Genomic DNA, 12,488 nt, shown 5'->3' on the forward strand with positions numbered 1-12,488 from the left:
TTAAGAGCATTGAAGCCTGATTATGCCACTGTTCTTTGGGTTCATGCTCTGGAACTTAAGGTTCAGTGAAGAAGGTAACCATTTCACAGTATCTCCCTTAACAGAGGTTACTGATACATTTTCAGAAACCTTAGTACCACAGGCAGTAAGGAGGCAGTGAGATCCCTCTGCATTTTGCCAGATGCCTGTCATATCCTTTATTTATTTAGAAATCTTTATTGAAATCCAATTAATGGTGAGGTACTACCCTTCATACTTCTCTAGGCCGAATATTCCTAATTCCTTCCACTGATCATCTTAAGACCTCATTTCCAGAAATGTCACCATAGTATGCCATGCTTGGTAGCAGGCTCTAATGATGCCCTAAACTGAATATAGACTTCTCAAGGTGTGATTGGATTATTGTGAAATATTCTAGGCTCATTGACTCGCTTGGACTAAAAAGCTACCTTTCTCATAATGCAGTTTAGGATAATGTTTACCTTTTTAGCAGTAGGTTTACACTGAGAATGCTTTTACAGCTCTTTAAATGATGTATGAGGTCAACTTAACCCATGTGTTTGTCTGAATTATTGTTGTAGAGCCTTAGCATCTGGTATGTTAGTAGTTGGTTTCTCAGTATAGTAGTAGGTTATATATATATATATTTATATTTATTTATTGTCAATAGAGTTAGGGTCTCACTATGTTGCCCAGGTTGGTCTTGAACTCCTGGGTGCAAGTGATCCTGCTGCCTTGGCCTCTTAAAGTGCTGGGATTACAGGCATGAACCACAGCACCCAGCCAGTAGTAGGTTTTTACATTTATCTCTAATAAGTATACGTATGCTTTTGTAAATGTTGAGGTGGTGGTATATTGCCTCTTCTAGTTGATTCTGCCTGATAATCAGCTTGTTAGAATTTTGTTTTGATTATGAGGCAAGGTGGCTATCCCTCTCCAGCCTTGAGTTAATGTCATCTTGGATAAGTATGCTATTCAGTATTTATCTGAGTTGTTGATAAAATATTAACAGAATAGAGCCTCGTGGCATACCTAGTGGTACTGAGTTATTAATACTACTGGCTCACCTATCAGAAATTATGTAGTTTAGCTGTGTATTTTCATGTGACAGTGTTTATAAAATGTCTTGTTGGCATCAGAAGACTGTACAGCCTTACTCTACTTAAGACATGCTGTTTTTAAATGATTGTTTTCTCCTTTTCCAAAGTTAAAATCTGCTGTATTTATTTAAGATTTTTTTGGTGTGTGTATGGGGGAAGAGGGGAGGTGAAAGGATGAAAAGATTCTTTGCACAAAGTTTGCTTTTGGTTAAAAAGAAGCCTGTGTTCTTAGATCTTAAATCTAGTCTCACTAAACTAAAATTAGTCCTCTAAACTGGATTTACTTTGAAATTTTTGGATTACCTGACTAATTTAAATATTGTACAATAGTTAAGAAGGAGGACTTCTAGCATTACACAATGGTTCAGTTCCTGGCCATATCACTTACTAGTTTTGTTAGTTTCTTTTTATGTTGGGCACATTACTTCTTTAATCTTTAATTTCCCTATCTAAAAAAGTAGTAAAAATAATGCCCTCTTCAGAGTGTTTTCTGAAGATTAAATGAAGTATTAGAAATAAAGCACTCAGCATCAAGCGCTGGTACTTAGCAGCTTAAAGGGCAAGCCTGCTCTTTCCCTCCTCCTCCTCCTCCTTAGTACTCTTCTTCCTATTATGTTTCCTCCAACTGTTACTGTGATAACATATAAATGACTAAATGTGAATTCAGTAGAGTTTTAGACTTTTCTTTTAACTCAAAGCTTCGAACTAAAAACACCGTATTTCTTGCAGATCCTTTAAGGATAAATAGTTGATCTTTTGAAATGAAAGTGCCCTGTGAAAGTTTCATAGCTAGACATTTTTGTTATTTAGTTTAAGGCTTAAGCCATATAGGTTTTTTTGTTTGTTTTTTTATTTGTTTTAACTAGTCAAGTGCATTTCAGTGAGAAGGGGGAAAGAGTAGAAAGGTGTTGGATCTGTAACTGACTGAACAATCAATTGAGATAACTCAACTGCCTTCAGACCAGCCAAGCCCTATAGTTTTGCAAGGACAAACTAATTCAGGTTAGTAACTCATGTTGAATTACTTTTGGCTACTTTGTGTTCAATAATATCATTTTGGGGTGTCTTTGTCTTTTTTTGGGGGCAAGGAAATGGGGTCTTGGTATTTTGCCCAGGTTGGGCTTGAATTCTTGATCTTCTGCTTTAGCCTCTTAAGTAGAGGGTGTCTTTGATTATATCTTAATAAAAGGGTTGGAAGTTGAAGCAAGGAATTAAAAACAGATATGAATTACTGATATATGTTAGGCAAGTAGTTGTGTAGGAGGGACTAACTTGCTTGACTAAGATTTTGATTGCCCATCCCTTTTACGTTCTACCTCCCTACCCCATAACATACCTTGAACATGAAAACATGGGGAACATAGATTTCAATAGAAGAAGCCCAATTATTTGTGAATAAGTATGAGAACCATCTGGATATTCTGCAGTTGTTATAATACGGAGCAAATAGAGCATTAGCACTTAACGGGAAAGCAGTTGGATTGTTGAATCTTCTTTGACTTGTTTGTTGCTTTGGATGACAGGAAGGTTCCTTCCTCCCTCTTAGTAAAGATTGGGAGAGAAAAGAGTTAATTGTGAACTTACTGGGATTAATTCATTCTGGGTTTTTTTTTTCCCCTTGAGACGGTGTCTTGCTCTTTTGCCCAGGCTGGAGTGCAATGGCGTGATCTTGGCTCACTGCAACCTCCGCCTCCTGGGTTCAAGCGATTCTCCTGTCTCAGCCTCCCAAGTAGCTAGGATTAAAGGCGCCTGCCACTAAGTCCAGCTAATTTTTGTATTTTTAATAGAGACAGGGTTTTACCATGTTGGCCAGGCTGGTCTCAAACTCCTGACCTCAAGTGATCCACCCGCCTCGGCCTCCCAAAATGCTGGAATTACAGATATGAGCCACTGTGCCCGGCCTAATTCATTCTTAATTATAAGAATGTACAGTTTTTGTTTAGGGATATAGTGTTAGTTGAAAAAATTAGGGAAAAAGTCTGGTCTTAGCTTAGTTTTTCATTTATCCTTTTATTTAACAGTTACTGAGTACCAGCTATATGCCAGGCATGGTGAGTGTTGGTTTGTGTGACCTGCAGTTCTTGTAGCTATTGAGTTTGCAGTGTAGTTGAGGGAAAAAGACATGTTTGGATGAGCAGTGATAGTTAAGTGGTAGGGGACTGAGTGTGAGTAATTGGTTCAGGGTTGTTGCAAGCCAACACAAAAAAGCTCATAGAAGGAATGAGGCCTAAAAGCATAGTGTAGGGTATGGAGTGTGCAGGCTGGACCTGGCTGTTGCCTGCAGAAATGTGCTACAAGCATTTCAGACAAAGGGACTCAGTGGTAGACCTCCCCTACATATGCCACTTCAGTAGTGTGGTTTTAGATTTTATATTTAGCCATTTATATTTAGCCTGAGGCGTTCTGAGTCAGTCCAAATCCACTGTCACTGAATAAATGGGTTATGTATCTTAATAATAGAGGATTAGCCATCCTTATATGTGAAGGGCAGCATTACTGGGACATGTAAAGCAAACTTATTTGTGATAACAGAATATTTAAATATAGTTAATAAATAGGATTCTTACAGTCTTCTATTAGGTAACATTCCTTTTAGAGATCCTCATGGAGTATGAGTGTTTAAAGTGAGGTGGAGGCCAGGCATAGTGGCTCACGCCTGTAATCCTAGCACTTTGGGAGGCTGAGGTGGGTGAATTGCCTGAGCTTAGGAGTTTGAGACCAGTCTGGGCAACACAGTGAAACCCTGTCTCTACTAAAATAAAAAAAAAAATTAGCCAGGCATGGCAGCATGTGCTTGTAATCCCAGCTATTTGGGGGCTGAGACAGAAGAATCGCTTCATCCTGGGAGGCAGAGGTTGCAGTGAGCAGAGATCGCGCTACTGCACTCCAGCCTGGGCGACAGAACAAGACTCCATCTCAAAAAATAAATAAATAAATAAATAAATAAAGTGAGGTGGAAACTATGATTTTCTTGGAGGACGGGCCCAAAAGGTGATTGATTAGTAGAGCTGAAGATTAAATTTGTGCTTAAATTTATATGTATATATTTTCTTTCTTCTTTTTTTCTTTTCAAAGCCATTATATATTGCTGCAGTACCAATTTCTTTTGCCTTAGCGGGGAAACAGCTGGTACCATTGCAGGCAGAATTCAAGTTCCCTGATTAATGAAGTGAAGGACTGTTTGAATCTTTAATGTCTTACCTTTATGTGTAACTTGACCCCTCAGTTCTCCTTTTTCTTTTTTTATTCAGCCACTCGACAGCTCAATTTTTCTTTTTTCATTCAGCCCTCAGTTCTCTATCTTTTTATTGTCCAAAAACCACACAAATGGTGTTTTCTTGCCCACTTTTCTTACTCATGTTGAGGATTGGTTTTTCTAAACATAGCTTTTGTAAATCAATGTGTACTCAACTGATTTCACTTCCCTGATTGTATCCTTAAAGCAGCTAAGGTCATTGGTTACCAGAAATGAAGTACACACAAGTCCCTGACTTGTGATGGTTTGACTTAGGATTTTTCAACTTCACGATGGTGTGAAAGCAGTAAACATTCAGTAGAAACTGTACTTCTGTTCTTCACTTTCAGTACAGTATTATTTATTAAATACATGAGATCGTCAACACTTTATAAAATAGGCTTCGTATTAGATTATTTTGCTCAACTGTAGGCTAATGTAAGTGTTGCTGAGTGTGTTTAAGATAGGCTATGCTAAGCTATGATGTTTGCTTCGGTAGGTTAGGTGTATGAAATGCATTTTTGACTTGTTACTTTCAACTTATGATGGATTTGTTGGGCTATTATCCCATTGTAGTTGAGAAGAATAATGGATTCTATGAAGATAAACTTTACCAGGTAAAAGACATTTCTTTTTTTTTAAAGCAGATTAATAATATGTGAACGCCTTTGGATTTGTTTTATCGAAATAAGACTTTAGATTTTGTTGTATTATAGATGGTTTGCAATTGTGTTTAACACATAACAGCTGGGAATGAGTGCCAGAGTATTATTTCTGAATCTTGTTTACATGGTAGTGTGTGCTAAAAATTAAGATGTAACACTTTTGCTTTTATTTTACCTCGACATTTAAAAACACTGCTAAAACTTGGGATCAGGTGAAACCTTTTTTTTACTTGCAAAAATATTCTCTTAAAAATATTGTGGTAAACAGATCGAGACTCTTAATGAATTTTAAAGTACACATTATTGTTGGCTATAGGTACAATGTTGTACAGCAGCTCTCTAGTGCTTATTCATCTTGACTGACTGAAACTTCATGAGCTTTGATTAGCTACTCTCCATTTCCCCTTCTCCCAGCCTCTGCTAACCATCATTCCACTCTTTGATTTTTATGAATTTGTATTATTTTAGATAGTGGAGTTATGCAGTCATTTGTCTTTTTGTGACTGGCTTATTTCACTTAGCATGGTGTCCTCAAGATTCATCCATGTTGTGCCATTTTGTAGAATTTCTTTTTTTTTTCAAGCTGAAGTTTTATTTAAATTGTAAAAGAAATGGTTCCCAAAAAATGTTGGCAAATAAAGCAAAAGGGTAAGATATAGTGCTCCCTTCTTACGAGTTAGCCAGCCTATCCGAGTACAGGGTAATATATAGTACTTAATGCTGGTAGAATTTTGCAGTAGTTTAGAAAGATTATCTGTGCCTAGATTATGAAGAGATTCTCAGTGTGTGATGCTTGGTTCTGGGTTTACACCTTAGTGGGCATGAACAAGAGCCCTGCTCCTTGGCCATAGCCAAATCCCTTGGGCCCAAAGTTCTTTGCATAGCACCCTTTACAATAGATTTCACCTTCTTTTTCAGTCAGGAGTTGTTGATTCAAGACTCTTCCCACACTTTGCACATCGGAAATTGTTTTTGTTCCAGGGCTTTCCAGCTCCAGTTATCTTCTCAGCAGCATATACGGAATCCCCACATCTGGAACACTTCTCAGCACCTCTGTATTTCTGAGCAAATTTAGAAGTCTTTGGATTTGTTGTAGGCATGTGAGGCTGAACACTCTGGCTTGATGCCCAGGCTCTCACCACGGTCCATGTTAAGTATGCCAGCGCCCTGGCCATAAACTGTAGCCTTTTGGCCTGTACTTCTTTCCATAGCAAGATTTGCAGTAGATCTCTTAATCGTGAATTGCCACTGTCTTGCTATCTAAATTATTCCTGCAAACCATGCATAGAAAGCAGTAGCGGTGGGCCGGGTGCGGTGGCTCACGCCTGTAATCCCAGCACTTTGGGAGGCTGAGGCGGGCGAATCATGAGGTCAGATCGAGAGCATCCTGGCCAACATGGTGAAACCCCGTCTCTACTAAAAATACAAAAAATTAGCCGGGCATGGTGGCAGGTGCCTGTAGTCCCAGCTACTCGGGAAGCTGAGGCAGGAGAATGGCGTGAACCCGGGAGGCGGAGCTTGCAGTGAGCCGAGATCGTGCCACTGCACTCCAGCCTGGGCAACAGAGCAAGACTCCGTCTAAAAAAAAAAAAAAAAAAGCAAGCAGTAGCGGTGGAAGCTCCTGCCATTACACTGCACCTCTTCTGCGTGGTACACGGCCCTCCCGCAGACCCCAAACTTATTTCCACCTCTCCACGCAGGCATTTTGAGTTGGAGGCAGAGCACGCATCGCAAGTGGAGCTAGAGAGGCTGGGCTGGAGGGAGTGTCCAGGGAGTCCGAGATCCCTAGAATTTCTTTCTTTCTTTTTTTTTTATTGAGAGAGTTTTGCTCTTTTCGCTGAGGCTAGAGTGCAATGGCACGATCTCAGCTTACTACAACCTCTGTCTCCCAGGTTCAAGCGATTCTCCTGCCTCAGCCTCCCAAGTAGTTGGGATTATAGACGCCCACTACCACACCCAGCTAATTTTTCTAGTAGAGAAGGGGTTTCACCATGTTAACCAGGCTGTTGTCGAACTCCTGACTGCAGGTGATCCGCCTGCCTCAACCTCCCAAAGTGCTAGGATTACAGGCATGAGCCACCACGCCCGGCCTAGAGTTTCTTTTTTAAGGCTACATAGTATTCCATTGTACATATATTCCACATTTTAAAAATCCTTTCATCTGTTGGTGGACATTAGGTTTCTGCACCTATCACTATCACATTGTGAATAGTGTTGTGGTGAACATCAGAGTGGTAATAGCCGTTTGAGATCCTGATTTCATTCTTTTGGATAAATACCCAAAAGTGGGACTGCTGGAATATATAGTAGTTCTGTTTTTAAATTTTTGAGGAAGCTTCATACTTTTTTCCATAGGGGCTGCACCATTTTGCATTCCCACCAACAGGATTCCAGTTTCTTCACATCCTCACCAACAGTAGTTGTGTTTTGTTTTGGTTTGGTTTTTTGGTAATAGTTATCCTTACAAGTGTGAGGTAATAGTGTGTTGTGGTTTTGATTTTCATTTCCCTAATGGTTAACAATGAGCATCTTTTCATGTGCTTACTGCCCATTTGTATATGTTTGGAGAAATGTCTGTTGATGTCCTTAGCACATTTTTAAGTTGAGTTATTTGTGTTTTTTTACTGTTGAATTATAGGAGTTCTTTATATATTTGGAGACTAGCCCCTTGTCAGATACATGTTTGCAAATATTTTCTCTCATTCCATAGGTTGCCTTTTTACTCTGTTGATTGTTTCTTTTGCTGTGTAGAAGCTTTTTAGTTTGATGTAGTCCCACTTGTTTATTTTTGTTTTGGTTGCTTATGCTTTTGGTATTAAATCCTTGAGATAATTGCCGACACCAATGTCACGAAGCTTTTCCTGTATGTTTTCTTCTAAGAGTTTTAGTTTCATGTCTTACGTTTATTAAATCATTTTTAGATGATTTTTGTGTATGGTGTAAGAAAAGGGCCCAGTTTATTTTTTTTAGGTTTTTACATGTAGATATGAAGTTTTCCTGATGCCATTCCTTTCCTCATTGTATATTCTTGGCATCTTTGTTGAAGATCAGTTGACCATATATGTGTGGACTTATTTCTAGGATCTCTTTTTGTGTTCTTGTGGCTCTATATGTCTGTCTTTATGCCAATACCATACTGTTTAGATTATGGTAGCTTTGTAATATTAATGTATTTTGAAATCAGGAAGTATGATGCCTCCAGCTTTGTTCTTTTACAAGATTGATTTGGCTATTTATGGTCTTTTGTGGTTCCATATGAATTTTAGAATTGTTTTTCTATTTTTATGAAAAATACCACTGGAATTTTGATAGTGATTGCATAGAATTTATAGATCACTTTGGGTAATATTGGCATTTAAAAATACTAAGTCTTAACAAAACATGAACATAGTTGTTTCTGTTTTTTTGTATGTCTTGTTTAATTTCATTCATCATTGTTTTGTAGTATTCAATAAACAAACCTTTCACCTTATTTAAGTTTATTCCTAGGTAGCTAATTTTTTTCTATTGTAAATGGGATTGTTTTCCTAATGTCCTTTTCAGATAGATAGTGTATAGAAACATTACTGATTTTTATATGTTGATTTTGTATCCTGCTACTATACTCAATTTATTAGTTCTAACAGTTTTTTAAAAATGGAATCTTGAGAGTTTTCTTTCTTTCTTTCTTTTTTTTGAGACGAAGTCTCACACAGTTGCCCAGGCTGGAGTGCAGGGGCACAATCTTGGGTCAGTGCAACCACCGCCTCCCAGGTTCAAGTGATTCTCCTGCCTCAGCCTCCCAAGTAGCTGGGATTATAGGTGCCTGCCACCACACCTGGCTAACTTTTGTATTTTTAGTAGAGATGAAGTTTCACCATGTTGGCTAGGCTGGTCTTGAGCTCCTGACCTCAAGTGATCCGCCCACCTCGGCTTCCCAAAGTGCTGGGATTATATGCATGAGCCACTGTGCCTGGCCCAAAAGGGACAATTTTACTACTTCCTTTCTGATTTGGATGAATTTTTTTTATTTTATTAAGCATTTAATTTATTGCTTAATTGCTTTGGCTAGGATTTCCAGTACTATGCTGAACTGAAGTAGTGAGAGTGGGCATCGTTGCTTTGTTCCTGATCTTTCAGGAGAAGTTTCCGTTTTTTGCTATTGAATATAATGTTGGCTGTGGACTTTTCATATACAGTCTTTATTATGTTACTTTCTTTTTATTCCTAGTTTGTAGAGACTTTTTATAATGAAAGGGCATTGATTTTTGTCAGATGCTTTTTCTGCATCTATTGAGATGATCATGTGATTTTTATCTTTGATTCTGTTAATGTGGTATATTAATACATTTTTTATATGTTGAATCATCCTTGCATCACAAGGGTCAGTAAATTTCCCTGGTATGAAACCCACTTGATCATGATGTATTACCTTTTTGATAGGCTGTTGGATTCAGTTAGCTAGTATTTTGTTGGGAAGTTTTGCATCTATGTTTATTAAAGATATTGGTCTGTAATTTTCTTTTTTTGTTATATTCTTCCCTGGTTTTGGTGTTAGGGTTATACTGGCTTCATAGAATGATTTAGGGAGGATTCCCTCTTTATCTTTAGGAATAGTTTCAGTAACAGTAGTATCAAATTCTTTGAATATCTGAAATAATTCAGCTGTAAATCCATCTGGTACTGGACTTTTTTTTTGTTGGCAATTTTTTCATTCCTGTTTCAGTCTCACCACTTGTTATTGGTCTGTTCAGAGTTTCTGTTTCTTCCTGATTTAATCTAGGAGGGTTGTATATTTCCAGGAAATTAACTATCTTCTCTAGATTTTCTAGTTTGTGCATGTAAAGGTGTTCATAGTAGCCTTGAATGATCTTTTCTATTTCTGTGGTATCAGTTGTAATATCTGCCGTTTCATTTCTAATTGAGCTTATTTGGATCTTGTCTCTTCTTGGTTAATGTTGCTAATGGTGCATTGATTTTTTTTTTTTTTTTTTTAAAGAACCAGCTTTTTGTTTCATTTATTTTTTGTAATTTTTTGTTTCAATTTCATTTAGTTCTGCTCTGATCTTTGTTACTTATTTTCTTCTGCTGGGCTTAGGTTTGGTTTGTTCTTGTTCTCTGGTTCCTTGAGGTGTGACCTTAGATTGTCTGTGCTCTTTCAGACTTTTTGATGTAGGCATTTAATGCTATGACCTTTCCTCTTAGCACTGTTTTTGCTCTGTCTCAGAGGTTTTGATAAGTTGTGTCACTGTTACCCCTCAGTTCATAGAATTTAAAAATTTCCATTTTGGTTTCATTATTGACTTGAAGTCATCATTCAAGAGAAGATTATTTAATATCTATGTATTTATGTAGTTTTGAGGGTTCCTCTTGGAGTTAATTTCCAGTTTTATTCCACTGTGGTCAGAGAGGATACTTCATATAATTTCAGTTTTCTTAAATTTATTGAGTCTTGTTTAGTGGCGTATCATATGATTTGTCTTGGAGAATGTTCCATCTGCTGGTGAAAAGAATGTATATTCTGCAATTGTTGGGTAGAATGTTCTGTAAATATCTGTTAAGTCTATTTGTTGTAGGGTATAGTCTTAAGTCCATTGTTTCTTTCTTGACTTTCTGTCTTGGTGACCTGTCTAGTGTTGTCAGTGGGTTATTGAAGTTCCCTCACTATTATTGTGTTGCCATCTGTCTCATATCTTAGGCATAGTAGTAATTGTTTTATAAATTTGGGAGCTCCAGTGTTAGGTGCATATATATTTAGGATTGTGACATTTTCCTGTTGTACTAGTCCTTTTATCATTATATAATATCCATCTTTGTCTTTCTTTTTTTTTTTTTTTGGAGACAGAGTCTCACTCTGTCACTCAGGCTGGAGTGCAGTGGTGCGACCTCGGCACACTGCAACCTCTGCCTCCCGGGTTCAAGCAATTCTCCTGCCTCAGCCTCCTGAGTAGCTGGGATTACAGGCACACACCACCATGCCTGGCTAATTTTTTGTATTTTTAGTAGAGACGAGTTTTCACCATGCTGGTCTCGAACTCCTGACCTCATGATCCACCTGCGTTGGCCTTCCAAAGTGCTGGGGTTACAGGCGTGAGCCACGACACCTGGCCTTCTTTGTCCTTTTTTAATTGTTGTTGCTTTGAAGTCTAGTTTGTCTGATATAAGAATAACTACTTCTAGGCCGGACGTGGTGGCTCATGCCTGTAATCCCAGCACTTTGGGAGGCATAGGTGGGTGGATTGCTTGAGGTCAGGAGTTCAAGACTAGCCTTGCCAACATGGTGAAACCACGTCTCTACTAAAATACAAAAATTAGCCAGGTGTGGTGGCGGGCGCCTGTAATCCCAGCTACTTGGGAGGCTGAGGCGGGAGAATAGCTGAACCCAGGAGGTGAAGGTTGCAGGGAGTCTAGATTGCAAACTGCACTCTAACCTGTGTGAGGAAGTGAGACTCTTGTCTCAAAAAAAAAAAGGATAACTACTTTTGCTTGCTTTTGGTTTCCATTTTCATGGAATATCTTTTTCCATCCCTTTATCTTATGGGAGTCCTTCTGTGTTAAGTGAGTCTCTTGATGACAGCAGATCCTTGGTTTGTGGATTTTTATCCATTCTTCCATTCTGTATCTTTTAAGTGGAGTATTTAGGCCATTTATATTCAATGTTAGTATTTAGATGTGAGGTACTGTTGTTTTCATCATGCTAGTTGTTGCCTTAATCCCTCAGGTTTTTTTTTTTTTTTTTTTTTCATTGCATCATTGTTATATAGGCCCTGTGAGATATATGCTCTAAGGAGTTTCCATTTTGGTATATTTTGAGGTTTTGTTTCAAGATTTAGAACTTGTGGTGCTGGTTTGGTAGTGGCAAATTCTCCCAGCATTTGTTTGTCTGATAAAGACTTTATCTCTCCTTCATTTATGAAGCTTAGTTTTGCTGGATACAAAATTCTTGCTGATAATTGTTTTGTTGAAGGAGGCTAAATATAGGACCCCAGTCCCTTCTAGTTTGTAGGGTTTCTGCTGAAAGATACACTGTTAATCTGATAGGTTTTTCTTTATAGGTTACCTGATACTTTTGCCCCACAGCTCTTAAGATTCTTTCTTTCATCTTGACTTTAGGTAATGATGACTATGTGCCTAGGCCATCTTTTTGTGATGAATTTCCCAGGTATTTTTGAGCTTCTTGAGATTTGGATGTCTAGATCTCTAGCAAGACTGGGGAAGTTTTCCTTGATTATTTCCTGAAATATGTTTTCCAAACTTTTAGATTTCTTTTCTTCCCCGGGAACACCTATTATTTTTAGCTTTGGATGTTTAACATAGACCCAACCTTCGCGGATGCTTTGTTTATTTTTTTAAAGTAATTTTTCTTTATCTTGACGGATTGGGTTAATTTGAAAGCCTTGTCTTCTGTCTCTGAAGTTCTTTCTTCTGCTTGCTCGATTCTATTGCTGAGACTTCCCAGTGCGTTTGGCATTTTTCTAAGTGTGTCCTTGATTTCCAGAAGTTGTGGTT

The 12,488-nt window shown here is 38.1% G+C and overlaps 1 protein-coding gene and 1 pseudogene across 7 annotated transcripts in view; one reads left to right on the top strand and one right to left on the bottom strand.

The window, feature by feature from the left end:
• Nucleotides 1–12,488, top strand: part of ATP2C1 (ATPase secretory pathway Ca2+ transporting 1) — a 160,058-nt gene that overhangs the window by 56,293 nt on the left and 91,277 nt on the right. The gene's annotated exons all lie outside the window — the stretch shown is intronic.
• LOC103890242 (cysteine and glycine-rich protein 2-like) lies at nt 5,806–6,704 on the bottom strand (annotated as a pseudogene).

This window comes from Pongo abelii, chromosome 2 (genome assembly GCF_028885655.2).
Source record: "Pongo abelii isolate AG06213 chromosome 2, NHGRI_mPonAbe1-v2.0_pri, whole genome shotgun sequence".
Classification (NCBI taxonomy): domain Eukaryota; kingdom Metazoa; phylum Chordata; class Mammalia; order Primates; family Hominidae; genus Pongo; species Pongo abelii.